The following is a 15,712-nucleotide window of genomic DNA, read 5'->3' on the forward strand; positions in this document are numbered from 1 at the left end:
CACGGCCACGGTAGCGGAGAGCCAGCGCGCCGTGACCATGCCGGCTACAGACACAAGGACAACCCCCACGTAACTATCACTTACGGGCGCATAAATCGATACTTGCCGGTTATAATTTGCTGTCCTCGGCGCGCTCGGGCACGAAAGTAAAAGGAAATCGAAAGTCGGTCTAATGCGGTGTGAATGGTCCCGTTTGGGCGATGTCTTGCTCCCGGCGCGACCTAATGATAGGTTCTGGGGGCCCTTTTTTATTTTATCACACTGACCCCCGCCGGAACTTCACTCCCCGGTTCCGACCCCGTTTCGCGAGTGTCACTGGGGTTTGTTTAGCTGTGGTCTTGTCGAATTCAAAGCCGAAAAGAAAAATTGCAGGTAAACTTCTTCGATTCCGATCGGATCGCAAATCTACAGAACGTACGCATGCATTCCTTGGAAGACGCAACAAACCGAGGAGCATAATACGTGGCCGCAGGAAAGAAACGCCTCTCGTATTGGTCTCGATTCTGGGTTCCGCTTGGGGTTGTAGGGAATGCAAAACTGGTCTGAATGAAGTCGAAGGCTCACCGTCGGAGGGAGGAACCGGAATCTGGTTCCTGGCGGGGTTTTACTTAACATATCGAACACCGTTCTCCATTATCCGTTCTCTAGTTCCGAAATTCATTGACTGTACAAACAGTTCCTGAATTGTAATTTAGTTTTTATACATTTTACTTGTAACATATCGTAACAATGGTTTGTAATTTGTTTCCGTCGAATTAAGTAACAATGTTCCCTTTCGATAACTGTTGATCTTAACTGCAGCTTGGCATGAAACAGTAATAAAGTGTGGGTCTCAATTGCCATTATTTTACGTCCTGACCCTCGTTGGAACTTATACCATACCGGCCCTGTAGAGTTGGAAAGTGAACAACAATAACAATCGCTCCCAAAGAGTTTCTGAAAGGACCCGGTCTGACCGTGAAGTTAGCCAAGCCGAGCCCGAGGTTTGGATTGATTGATTCGCAGACAAACTTTATCTATTCATTACAATTGTTTGGCATTGTGAAAAGCAAAAAGAAAAAACCGAAACAAGCACACAAAAGTCTAGACCGAGCACTTGCACTTGCACAAGTGCAGTTTGTTTAGACGTTGCAACACCGCCGTCCGGTGGTCAAGCGCATAAATCGCAACGCCAGAGCGAGGGCGAGCGAGAGAGTAAGAAACGGTACGGAAGAACTCAAAAATAATGAAGTTCCGGCATTGGGGAAGTTTTTGTTTTAGCTGAAATGCATTCGAAGTGGAGAGAAAAGCACTGCCCGACTGGACATTCCGCGCTCGACGTGGTCGGCGAAGTTGTTGGCGTTTTTTGTGGCCCTTTCTTCGGCCGCTGGTAAAGTTTGAGCTTCGAATGCAGCCCGCGGAACCTCGGCAGACGTCCGGTTGCCCTTTGGACCAAAGTATGTTCCACAGCAAATTACATCCCGGAGAAAACCAACGTGGATGCAACTAGATGACCCGTATGGATGCCGCTTTTAGAACTGCAACAGCACACGCCAAATCAGAATGCAGTTTTGACTTTTGCGAGTTGAGTTCGCGGTCTCTCGGGGGGGAAAACTCGCGACTGCAATGAAAAGCCAAACTAAAGACAGTCGGGCAGACTGCGGACACAAAGTGCATCCAGACAGCCAATGGCCAAGTTCGAACGCAAGTTATGCAGTGCAACTTTCACTTGCGTTCGGTTACAGCGACCCGAGAAGTTGGCCAACAGTTTTGATCGATTTATGATCGACAGTGAACGGATTGTTTTGGACATTAATTTAAGCAAATGGGTACAACGATGCTGATAGCTGTGTCGGGCTTAGATTTATCTTCGAAAGCATCCCATTGTTGTCATTGGGGAGCAGCTGAAGCATTCACGTACACCACGCCACAGGAAGCATTCGGGCAGATGATGGTTCGTCGAAAGCGCACCTTCGACAGACAATTGGCCACTTGGCGGCGGTGTGTAACGGCACGGCGCTCTCACTGGGGCCAATTAAGAATGGATGTTAATTGACACATTTATTGAAATTAAAGACCATTCAAGGAGTTGCGGCAACACGGTGGACGGCTCAATTGCGTACCCGGTGCCCGGGGCTCCGGCGCTCGATGATTATCCGGAGTGGACTCTGGACACACAAAACGATGCGCGCTGCTGTTTGCTTTCGCGGGCAGCCGTTTTATGGGCCAGCAGCATAATTCATATTTAAAGCCTTCTGAACTGGAAAGGCGAAGGCGAATGGGCCACTCCGGCACCATCATCAAGACCGAGGGCGCCGGATGTTCCGGTGCGCCCGTTTCGATTCCGGTTCCGGTCAATGTATCATGATGGTTGTCTCGGTGTTGTCCCCGTTTCTCGGAAGGCACTTTGCTGGCGAAGATGTTGTTTTGCTCGTGTTTTTTTTGCAACTCGAATGATAATTGTAATTGAATTAATAATTACATCATTACGATCGCATGGCCGGCGATGACACAAATCTACTGCCGCCTTGGGGATGCGTTCTGTAAACAGTTAATTGGGCCCGCTTATGGTGTGACGCTAAAGGCGAAAGTGAGCGTTAACATTACACAGCGTTTCACCGTTGAATAATGTCCCGAAGGCGGCCGGTCTTTCGCCGCCACCGAAGGCTCCGTTTCGTTGGGTTTCAAGGACGAAGCGGCGCGAAGAGATGAGCTCTCGATACGTTCGTGTATCAATATTTAATGATAAGGAAGACAAAACCGACAAAAAAAAACGGTACATCGTTATGGGGCCGCCCTACATCGAGTCTCGCTTGGAGTCGGTTCTTGGGTTTAGCTCCGGCGCCTGTCCCGGGCCGTATACATAATTAATCCGCATAGGATATTTTATTAAAACACATTTTCCTGACCCACCACAGTCTGAAGGGCTGACGGAAACAAAAAAAAGCCCAACCGGAGCGAGTACCACGAGCCGTTTTCGCTTCGATCGCTGGAGTAAAGACGAAAATTAAAGTTTTAGAATCCCACCATCCCACCGCGGTCTTCCGGCTTCGGCGACCTTTGCCAGTGTGCCTGTTTTAATGCAACTTTAATGGGAATTATTGTAAATATTCGATGATGGAATATATTGCACCGTTCGCTCCCTGGCGGCGGAATAGCCGTGAGTCTGGTCAAAGACCACGGATCCACGGGTTCAAATTGATGGATGTGATTTATTTTCACGTTTTGATGTCACTTTATTTTTAGACACAGTAAGATGTCCGAGATGTCGCGGCCAAGGGAAACAAAAAGTGGAAAACGGACACACGGACTGTCGGAGTCGGACAGTCGGCGAACGCTCGCCGTGCGGACATCGATGCAATTTTCAGTGGCGTGTTATTAATTATGAACGAAAACAATGCCCAACGCACGGACACGGTGCCGTGGGCTCCGGGTTTTGCGCCCGTCGCGATGCGCGTTTACTGACGCGACAATGCGCGAGTGCCGCGAGTGTTGTCTTCCGAATGGCAACGGCACAACGATCCATTGGCCGCTGCTACAATCCGAGATATATTTTGAGTGGTGGAAATGGTGTCCCGCCCAAGAGTGGGGTCAAAAAAGGACACCGGTGGAGTGAGCCGGCATCGTACCGCGGCGGATCCACGCTTCGAACGGCTCCGTTCGACAGTGGACGTAATTCTAGAATTCCTAAAACCGAGCCGAGAACTCGCCAACGGCAACACGATAGGGGACACGGAGCGGTCCACACCCCTCGCGCTCCACGCGTGTGTTGCGCTGCATATTTCAGTGGGAAAAATGTTTTTAAATATGTTTTGATGAATGATTAATGAAAAGTCTTTTCAGCGACGGCCCCCGGCGGGTGGGGGCGTGTTTGGCGGGTCTGGTCCGATGTTCTCCGGCAGCCCCTTCGCTTGATTGGAAAATGCTTTCGCGGCCCTCTCGAGCCCTTCGGATTGGACCTCTCGCGCCATTGACGGCGCCGTCGCATTGGCTAAAGGTAGGCCACTCCAGTCTAATGTGCCAGGCACTCTCGCGTCCTGTGTCGGGCCCGGGCCCCGTTCGGTGCTAGATATGAAAATGATTACAAGCCCTACCACCGGCAGGATTCGCTCGATTTCGTACGAACACATACACGCGGGCGTGCTCGATTTTTGTTTCTATTTTGTCCTTCTGACGGATGCAAATCAAACCATTCTCGCTCCGCCGCCGCCATCGTCGTCGTCGTCGTCGTTGCTGGAAAGGACGAAGCGCACAAATAAAGCAATATCTACACACCGCCATCACCGCCGCCTGGGCCACGGTTCCACGTGTGGCAGGTTGGAAAAACACACTACACCCAGGAAGAATTAAACCAAAACGTGGAACAAACACAAAAAATCTTACACCAGCCAGGCCCAACCGGCCGGCCGAAATGGGGAAAAAAAAACCCGGCAGAAAGAAAGCACGGTTACGGTTCGGGGCGTAGAGAAATAGTTACGTATGCATGTTGTGTCTCGACGTATCAATGATAAATGAAAGCCATTTCTTATTCACTACTTCCTCCGTGCATATTTTGGCCCGAACCGTTGCAACCGGCGGCCTGGCCAGCCGGGGCGCGCCGCTTCTCATGCTGCTGCGTTTGGGTTTTTTCCCTCTTTTTTTTTCCTCTATTCGGTTGGCCATCGTCCTTAGAGAGGGCCGCATTACAGAGCCAGCAGCGTCGGCTGATGAATAACGCGAGTAACCAGAGCGGCCCCAACCGGACGAACGTTGATAAATTCGTGTGGCAGTCGGAGCCTTCGGAGTCTTCAGTGGCAATGGGTTTTCGGGGAGGTGCAAAAAACGGTCCGCAGAACGGGTTAGAATTAGGAATTCGCAAGTTGGCAATCATCGCGGCTAAGCGTAAAATATTACTAGGCTAGGATGTGCCCAAAAGCTTTCGCATAATATTATTTATTTTATGGCAATGGAGTATTGATGTTCTGAAGCTCGCTCGGATGCTCGCATTTTTGTCTATAACTTTTGGGAATAGACTAGGCTTTGTGAAATTAAATACAAACAAATACACAAATAAGAATAAAGTGTGATGAAGGCTTGAAGTTGAAAAAGTTTTATGGAAAATTGTTGTAATAAACAAATAAACAAAAAGAGATCTAATCAGACCGACGATTATAATAACACCGAAAATAGTATCTAGTGTCCGATATCCTAGTCCCAAAATGTCGGGAGAAGCTAGTATTCAGAGATTCGCACCACTAAGATACATGGCGTCTGTGACAGACATATCTCAGATTTTATTTTGCTACGGCAGACACACCTAAATAAAAGCATATGAAACTAATTTAAAAACTACGGCTCACCGTTTGATCGTCATATAAATTTCGAACAACAAAATTAGTAGAACAGAAGCATGAACCATGATGAACCCGAAGTGAGTGGTCCATTATGAGCTGCTGACGGTTAGGCCTAAGAATGGGTGCTTGAGGTTCTACTGCACAGTAGAGTTGTCATCAGTACAGAAAAGATGAAATTTGTGGCGTGCGGCCCACGGACCGCATTGTTTCGACCTTCGATCTAGAATCATAGTCCAAGCGTCTACAGGGCACAGAGACCTACTGTTTCGTCGGGTCAGGCCTGTTTCACCACAATGATCGATTCTTCGGAGCCACTCACTCGTTACTGATTGATGAGCCGCCGCTACCTCCGCCGGTGGACGTCGCCGGTTTGTTTGCAACCGTTCTAGGACACACCAACCGCTTGCAAGACGCTAGCCAGCGGGAGGCCTGCAAAGTGTCATCCGCTGCTTTCAGCGCGACCAAAGAATGGGACCAACCGGGCGGGCTGGCAGCCGGTAAAGCCAAAGGAGGGACAAAACCTATGCAAATGCATTTATGTAAATTTATTGTAAAATAATCTCCCCATAAACACATCATTAAGCAGCGGCGAGGCAAATGAGGGAATGCCGCGCCGATGCTGAGTGTGTCTTGGCGGCCCTCCCCGGTAAAGTGTCTCAAGACGCCGCGCCACCCATTCACATTCCGGGGGCCCCCCCTTGAGCACACTTGACAAATGGGGCCTCGATGCGCGGAAGGTAGGAGGGGTGGCCACCCAAGACGCCAGCCGGGGCAGGGCGCGGAGCACGCGGATTAGGAGCACCGGTGGCCGGTATTACATTATCTAATATTTATAAGCTCATTGTTTGTCTTCAAAGTGAACGGAGTTCCGCGCGGCCGCGGAACGGTTCGCGATGTTTGTGAGTTGCTGGCGGCCAGGGCACCGAGGGAGAGGGGGGGCTGGATCCCATTTATTATACCATTGTTGAAACTTTTCGAATTAAATATGCACATAAACTGCACCGGCTGGCGGACAATGGATGCACCACCCCACCGGACCCACTGTTTGCCGGTGCATCCTGGTGGCCGACACCCGTGACCCACAACGGCCAACACACAGAAAGACCCAAACGCGATGGACGGCGATAATTTATTGTAATTATTAGCGAAATATAATTAGAAGGCCGACGCTTCGTGAAGAAAGCAACGGGCAACGAAACGGGCGCACATGTTTGTTGCGCCACCGATCGGATATTTACCAACACACGCAGGCGTACGAGGACACCCACTTGATTGCAGTGAATCGAGAGTAGCTTTCCTTTAACGAGCGCCCTTTATTGGTACGCAAATAATGAACACTCGCGGCCGCCGACTGCAGTTGCATCGGACCGATCGCTCGAGTAGGATGCACTTTCCGGGCAGTGAAAATATCAATTTGTAGCTTCCCAAATTCGGTTAGCCTGCCTGCCCGGGTCGGGTGGAGAAAAATCCGGTACCAAACTAAATGACCCATCAAAAGGGACCACTTGACGTACACCTAATTCCATTTGACCACCACCACCGGCAATAACCCCGTTCGGCAATCGAAAGGGCTGCAGGATGTGAGTGCAATTTTGGCTCAAAACTAATAGAAAAAAGGCCGCGAGTGATGCTCTCGAAACTTAGTCGAAACCCTAAAAGTGCGGACACTTCCGGAGTAACCAATTTGGACCACTTTTAGTCCACGGGCGAGCGGGTTGCCTGTTTGCACTACGCACAGAATCATAAATATTAAATTATGTTTACAAATGTTCACATACCTCTCTCTCTCTCGTGGCGCCACTACAATGTTGCGTGGCCAGGCGCTCCGGAAAGTGTTCGGTACAAACATAATTACGCAAATAAGGCGCAGCCTACAGGATGTACCGTAAGCCTCGGCAGGCAACCCGTCCGATGGCCTTCAGGGACACGTTTTTCGAGTTCGAGCGCTTCGGAACCCATTACGGGTCGTGTGACCGGCCGAAGAATGTCCCGATCGTCGTCGACCGGATATTGACGAATGGTCAATGGCCTTTTTTTAATTTCCACCATTAGACGCATTCCGATTGGTGGCCAAAGAATGCGTCAATTAGTGAAAGAAGATGTCGCTTCTTGAATGGCTTCATATCGGTGGCCAAGCCAGGCGGCCGGTTTGGGCGGGAATGGAGCGATGAAAGTGCAACATTTATGCTCCGTTATCCGTTCGGGCTGCTTGTGACCGGTGACGGACCATTTGACGAGCAATTGATGAGCTGCCGGAGGTGCCGGAGACCTGTATCTGACGGCATTCCTCGTGCGACGGTTCCTCGGTTCACGGCCACATTCCAGAGGCTTTAATGTTGCACCGGCACAACAATGTTGGGCAACAGCTGATCCACGGCAAGTGTGCTAGGCATTGCGGTCACAGTTAATGGCCACCACTCTGCAGCTCTTCGGTCCGGTTTTTGGGTTGTGCATTATTTTACCACAATGTTGGGACCCTTTTCCCAAATGGGTAATTTTTGGGGGACACGGCGAATGCTTATCACAACTAATTGTGCATCAACTCGATAAGATGTTATATATTTATAAATTGGATTGATTGGAGTCTATAATTTTGTTCGGCGAGAGCACCAAGCCCATGCGCGATAAGGACGTTCCAGTTCTACGCGTGCCACAACGAACACTATCATTTAGCTACCGGGTAGGGCAACCCGCCGGCTCGGTACGCCATGCTGTCTAGCCGTCGTCTAGTCCTTCCGCCGCGCACGAGCAGCCGGCGGGCACCACACGCCGACCGACCAACCGGCGAGAAGCCAGCCGCGATTTCTTGCGGCGCGTCTTTTGCATGCCTCCCCGCGCCCCAGCAGCGAGAACCGTGAAGAAGAAAATTCCGGCCGGCAACAGGTTTGCCCGGCGAATCGACGTGATCCTTATACATAATGAAATGTTCTTCTCGCCACACTCTTTCCTAGCTTTCCTTGACCTCGGGGCCACAGCAACAGTGCCGAGACAGAGATTGCCAACCGGCGGGCTCGGCTCCGGTTCGAGCGCACGGTCTACTGCAAGGCAGAGGGTATTAAATATCGCCCTCATCATCATCATCATCATCATCGTCGTCGTCGTTGTCGTCGTTATTATCGGCGACACCATCGTCGTCGCGGTTCGCCCGGTTCTCGCGGGTTAAGGATTCCCGAAAAATGTGTCTTCATCGGGGGTCTTCTCGCCCTTACGGAGAGTGTCGGTTACAAATCACCACGCCAGATTTGGCCGCAAAGCACGTCCGCCGGAGGGGGGTGTGTTGCGCTGAAAGGACGACGGAGCAGATCGTAATCCCTTCCCGGTAAACGCTCACCGGCTCAACATCCGTCTCGATGAACTAATTGCGGAACGCCCGGCCTTCGGAATAGCCGAAGTAAAGGGAAGCTACACAAAATGGATGCCACCTTTTTGCGGCGCTTATGGTGCTACTAGTCTCGACCGTAATTATTACTTCGAATAAAATAAGCACTATTTCGCTAAGCATAAACGTAAAAGCACATAAATATTTTTTATGTGCCAAAACATTCGTTTGGAGATGCAATTCGCTCCCGTTGTTGAGTAGCGATGCACCGTGACATATGAAGATGCACCTTCACCCGTCATCGGGTTAATCCGTTCCGTTGGATCATTCTCGAGCTCGAGCATTAGTGGCGCGAGCCCCGCATTAATGGCCAGCGACCCCGATGCAACGAGCGAACAAGTTAGCGTCTCGAGCGCGTGTCACCGGGGCTTAGCACCACTTAGCGCCTTCACACCAACCCCGACTGGCCACTTTCCAGTCGTGCACGTCACATTCGCGTGGCTTCATAATTAAGAACAAATGGTTAATTACCGTACGCCTCTTACATTCTCGCTGCGGCTGCCGAGCAGGAGAAAGTTTGCCACCCATCGGCGTCAGTGGCGGTCGAAGATGTAGTCATATGTTGCGTCAGGAAGGAAATTAGGGATTGAAATGGAGTTAGTGTGGTAAATCACAAAAAGGTAACATTTACATTAAGAAGCATTGTTTTAGAAATGGAGCATAAAAATGGGCAGCTTTTCAATTCATCTCGGCGAAGCACCGGGTTGACCCTCTCGAGGTGTCTTTCTTTGAAGCAGACAGCACAAGCTAACCCCACCGAAAGGTTGAGAGTGCGACCCGTGCGCTCCATCCCGGCCCATAAGTGTCTCTGGAGCGGTTTTCCGGAGCGCTTTTCGTGAGCAACAAAAGCAGCGACCCCACGGCAAGGATCGCTCTTCTTCGCGGCGCCGTGCGGTGCTCCAGCATAAGTTTAAAGCCGCCGCGAGATCCGTAACGGCGGGCGAAGCATAACGGCAGGGGTGGCGGCGGAGTTGTCCTTGTTTTTTGCAATCCCCCATGCCCGGGAAGGAAGTGCTTATAAAGTGTGACCTTTTTCGTCGGTCGTCGTCGGTCGATGCGCAATGAGCCACTCCGGCACCGGCAAACCGGGCGGGCGTCGAAGTGTGAAACCAGCCGGCCGGGTCCGGAAACGTTTCGCGCCTTCCCTGCCTTGGTCACACAGTGAAGCAGCAGTGTTCGGGTTCCTGTTTATTCATTCCCACAATGCACCAAGATTAGTTCCTCTCCGGCGGGGCCAGTGGCGGGCTGTGCTCTTGTGTGGGCTTTGTAGAGGCGTTGAACGGAATCGGTGGAGCATATTTACTTTGGAGCTATGTTTTGTATCGAAGCCGATCAAAATGCCGGTGTTCATCTCGAGAGATGTTAAAAACAGGACAAAGGTGGTCGTCGTTGGTCAATAACAAACCAGACTGACGTAAGGCTGCTGCTGCCGCCGATTTAACATCTATTTACATTACTAACAAACGCACCAACAACTGAGCAAACTCCGTTTTCTAAGCCACATCTGATGCCTTGCGCAATAAACTTTTACACGTGGCTTCGGGTAAACTTGGACACATTTGTGGCCCGCCCCGGAATCGTGATGAAGTCAGCGTTTAAATGAAAGATTCCACTACAATTCGAAGGACAACATTTTAATACTCGCATAATAGTCAACCGAATTCCTGGCCAACATGCTGAAGGTCTAAAGCGGAATGAATAAAAACAGCGCTGTAAACCGTCCCGAAAATATGTATGATGGCCATCGAGCCACACACTTCGGTCCCATGACCTCCAACAATCCGGCTGGAGGCGGCCTCGTTGTCTATTGCTGCCCCTTGGCCTGTTATTCGGCTCAATAAACACACCCGTCGCCCATCTACCCGCCCAACCGGCCTTCCTCGCGTGGCCGCTGTCCAGATTTGTGCCTTTAATATTTCAATAACAATAATCGACATTATTATCGGTAAATTATTCAAATAACTTCATGCAATAAACAACGAACCGCCTTGTTGTTCCCGGGCGGCGGCGGCGTGCCTTTCGCGGCTCCAGGCTCCAAAAAGGCGACCGGCGGCGAAACATAAACAATTGTTGGCCGTTGCGTTGTCGATTCAAACATTTTGCGCAACATCTCGGCGCGCACTCGCGAGCAGTTGTCTGGACGGGAGAGATCGTTTTTTTTTTTTTGGGGGGACCTCGACCACCCCGGGTGCGTGCCATACGGTGGGTTTCAGCGACGTCGGAAGTTGGACTCGCGAACAAACACTTGCGCACTGTGAAAGCCGCCGCCGTCGTCGTTGTGGCCGGTAAATAAAACAAAAATCGAAGGCCGATCTGTGTACCCCGTGGACCCGTAACGGTCAACTGACCCAGGGATAGGGACGAAAATCGGACGGAATGCGGACGGACAATGTGAAAGCGAACAAACGAATAAGAAGGTGCGTTAGAAGAAAAACAAAAGGCACATAATTAGAGAATTGAAATGGAAAAAATTGAAATGAAAATAAAGTCACGGTGATTCAGAAGGGCAGCAAAGTAAGAGATCAACATGAAGAAGGGAGATTAACCAAAACTGATCAAACACCGTACAGATGAGGGGAAAAAGATGACACATAAAAAATTAAACAAAAAAACACAAACATCTAAAAGAGCCACAAAAATGCTTTTTCGATATGAATACTAAAACAGAAATTATGCATATTCGAACAAAAATATTGAAAAGAAATTAAAGGACCTTGGAAGTGAACTTCAAACTGAGTGAAAAGGAATTAGATAACAATAATAATTGGCAACTCCGACGCAAGTAATGAAGACATTTCACCTTTCGTAGACATAGACGTGGGGCGTTCATTCAAATTAAGGCGAACTGAAAGTTGGAAGCTGAAAACTGGAGGAAGGAAAAAGATCACAGACCCACCCAATAATCATGTCCCCACCGCAGCTCTTCAGTGCTCTTCCTGCTCTCCCGTCCGTTAGTTACTTCCTGGTTCCATCTTGACCCTTCAATAATGAGCTGTCCATAAATACTTGGCCGACCCCGACCAAGGGGAGTAAGCTTTTCATCATTGGACTGAAAAATTGGACTCCGTCCGTCTTTCCCTTTCTTCACCTTTTGGCTCGTTTGTCTTAAGACGGCCGACGACGGAAGGAAACGTGGGCTCAGAGAAGATCATCACATCCGGTGCGTCATTTCATTGACAGCTAGTATTCCGTCGGCCCCCGGTGTCTGCCTGTGTTAGTGCGTGTCTGGAGTATTAATAATTGGAAATACCCGAAAAATGACGGCAAACTGTGAGATCAGTGTTTTCTCCCTTTGCGAAGCCCAGTTCGGCACGGCAATTCGGAACGATTACAACTTCCGCACCCGGACACACGACCGCCCTGGCCAACATAAACAACGATGACTCGACACGGGTCACGGGGGCTGACGATGACCGGATCTGGTACCTAGTGCCCCAGCGCGGTTAATCATTGGCCGCGGGGACTCGCCGGTTAATGATGATGCCCCGCCGAAAAAGGGGGACCCTGCGGGGGGCTTTGGGCTGACATTTCTTTGCTCCGTTTGTGGGTCATCGTAGGGTAATCTCGGCAAGAGACGCAATTGAAGTTTACCGACTCCGTCGGATGCGGTAATTGGCGTGGCGCGGAGTGCCTTGCTTCCCCGCGAGCGGATGGCGTTTACTGTTATCTTATTAGGGTGTGTACTATTTGTCGAATGTTTTCTTTTCGTCCACCTTCCACGTAGCCTAATGTTTGCCTATTAATACTTTACTTCCGGCTGGCCGCGGCCAAAGTGGGAAAAGTAAAAGTAAGTCATTCTAATCACCATCGCCCATCCGAAAGTCGTATAGCTCTGTTTTTTCAGCAACAAACATTGAGTCACATATTTCGGAATTCCACGTGGTACAGACTGGTGTAGCGTGGAAAATGCGTCTTTATTTGTCTGCAACATTTAACCCGTGCCGTGACCGGAGAATTCAAAACTAATTGCCTCAAACAGTACACCTTTTAAGCTCCTTTTTTTGTTTATTAATCCATCATAATGTTGATGGTCTGTGGCGTAAATAATAAAAAAATGGCCTATAAACTATTAGTCCATTATATGCCAGGTGCCATTTTGAAGACCGCCCCGCAACGGGCAACACACACAATCAGGGAACTCACGGCTCGTACTCCAATTTTGATGGCCATCAAGAAATTAAACTATCATTTCACGTACCATCCAACCAACCGCCGGGCAGATGGCAGATTTTATGTATTTCCCGGCGACGGGCGAGCATAAGGCCGAGCCGGGCCCGGGGAAATATATTCGGCGCGTGGCGCGTGAGGAGGGTTAACAAATTGACGCGGGGGCATTAAAATTTAGTGATCATAAAATTGAAATGCCTTTCTTGAGCACCGGCCACCGGGCGACGGACTGACGGACCGGCCCTGTTTGGGAAGTCCTTGTCTGTGCTTTTTTTTTTACTTCTTCTTTAATTTACAACAAACTAAATCCACCGTTAGTTGCCGGTGCGCGGCATTCCCTTCCACTCCCTATTGTTTCTGTCGGTTTGTAATCATCCCCGGCGTGAAAGGCGTTTATGGGACGCGCGCCGCCAATGGTCAGTAGCGGCAGCAGCATAAGTTGGATGCTCCGTCGGAAGACTAAACATTCACGCCACGGGGAGCGCCAATTGTGAGTGCGTTTTACGACTCCTCGGAAGTCGTGGTGCGATGGGAATCACTGTCCGCCGTTGGCTTCCTTTTCGGTTGTAACCGTTAATGTTTTATGTATCGTGTCTCGCAGTCTACAATTATTTACGGGCCGCAAGTTACGACGTGAGTCGCCACGCACGGCTCCCAGCCACAGCCACGGTTTATGACGCATTGTGTATCACTCTGCCAGCCAGCCCGGTTGTTGCAACAGGAATGCACTTTTAATGCGATTACAATTGCAGCCGTTCGCCGTGCGTGCGTTAACGTTCACAGATTATTAACAGGCCGGCTAAGCAAAGCAGCATTAGGAGCACTATTTGAAACACCCAAAAGTTGATACAACCTGTCAATCCTAGCAGAGCTCACATTTGGCGATATGAATCGTCTATGAAAAAAAGTGGAACGCCAATTAGTTAGCGCCGGTTGCCTAACATTACTCACGGATGTACAACAAAATGGAATTATGCACAGCAATGGTCCGGGTGCACCACTACGTGTGCCTGTAATGAGGCGAGTGAGCGGACGAGAAAGGAAACAAGCGGCGCACATGGGCATGGCGCATGGACGAGGCGTTAAAGGCGAAGGGAAATGATGGTTGCAGAAATGAGTTTCAATTCAAATTAACCCCAAATCGACCTCATTTCCGCAACTTATTTCACGCAGGAAGTGGCACGGGTGCTGGTGATGAGCGAAGGGGGGGCAACGGGCAGCCACCTCGCGTTGCGTAGAAAAGGAACCGCGCCATCGTCATAGTGATCGTCGCTAAAGATCGACTACCGGGTCTCGCGCTCGCTCGCTGGATGATGCTCGAACCCGCCGGCAAGGCTTTAGCATCAATTTAGTAATGCTGATGATAATTATGATGCTTTTAATTAATCATAATGACCCGGTGGGCCATTGCAAACAATTATGCTCGCCTCGAGGGGGCCCCGGTCCCAGCGCGAGGTGCGCTCCCGGTGGTGTGCACCTTTTGTGTTTTACTCCTGGGCTGCAGCGCGATTTGGTGTACACTTCTGTGCTCAGCATAAACGCTGAGCATACATTTTCGAATTTTTTAATTCCCATTTTTATGTAATATTTCTGACAATCAATAGCGTGTAATAAATGGACAATGGAATGGTAACAACAGGATGACACTACGAGACATTTTTTCGGATGGTTTTAACATAGTCACCTGGTAACTCTACACACTTGTCCCAGCGATGCTCCCATCTCTGTAACCCGTCCAAAGCGCCTCGGCGATTTTCTCTGCAAAATAACGGTTCACGATGGTGATTGGCTCTTCATTTGACAAAGATCTCTATCCTTTCAAAAGCAATTTTCAGATCAGGAACCAAAAAGAAGTCGCTCCGAGCTAGATCTGGTGAGTGAGGCTGATACTCAAGCAGTTTAAACGCAGTAATTCGCGAATTGTCGCCATGGCAACCGCCAAGCAACGTGACCATCGGGCGAACAGCTTTCTCATTGCAACTGTTGATTTTAAGTGTTACAAACACATCCATAACCTCTAATATCATCTCCAACATCGTTCACATTGCACAAAAATTCACTGCCTTTTATGATGATGTAGAATCCCCATACACAGAAACCATCTCATAATTTTCTTAAGAACACTCAACAATTTACTCATTCAAGCGATTGTTCCACAGCAACTGCGCGTCCAAACTAACTAAAGCTTTGTCCATTTAGCCTCCGTTTACCAGTGCTGCCATCTTCATTTTTGGAATCGTTTTTGGCCTCCCTCGTACTTCATAATATCTTTTATTTTCGCTGTGCAAACGAAGGTTTGGTGTTAACCGGTGACATTTGACGATGATAGAGTTCACCATCACGTTTTCTCAGTGGGAAAAATCTAATGCTCTGTGGAAACCCTAGCAAGGCATTTGATGTTTAACGTTCACGCGATGTATTACTCATTGATTACATTGCAGCAAATAAGTAAACCCGTTAACAGTAAATTATTAGACTTTCGAAACAATCATTTGAACTTCTGTACCCACATGGTAGGTCATCTAACTTACCAACTGTCACCATCTTAAATCTTAAAGGGCACCAGCTACAGACCAGGAACACCACCAGGGCTTCAAAGCGAAACGGGGCAGCAAATAAAACACTAAAACTGTACATTGGGCCACGGTGACATTTAGCGGGTCGAATGCAAACGAACGGTGGCGGCCACAGGGACACTATTTATAAACATACAATTACATACACATTATTATGCACGCTAATGTTGGGCCGGTGACATCGGCGCCAAAGGTTCCGCGGAACGAATATCGCCCCAAAATGTCTTACATAAAAATGGTTTCGTGCACGAGAACTGCGGGCTGTCGCTTGAGACGGG

At 49.4% G+C, this 15,712-nt stretch overlaps 1 protein-coding gene across 1 annotated transcript in view; it reads right to left on the minus strand.

Moving 5' to 3' along the window:
- Positions 1-15,712, minus strand: part of LOC131215648 (protein bric-a-brac 1-like) — a 109,898-nt gene that overhangs the window by 26,286 nt on the left and 67,900 nt on the right. The gene's annotated exons all lie outside the window — the stretch shown is intronic.

The sequence above is a fragment of the Anopheles bellator genome, chromosome 1, assembly GCF_943735745.2.
Source record: "Anopheles bellator chromosome 1, idAnoBellAS_SP24_06.2, whole genome shotgun sequence".
NCBI classification, from domain to species: domain Eukaryota; kingdom Metazoa; phylum Arthropoda; class Insecta; order Diptera; family Culicidae; genus Anopheles; species Anopheles bellator.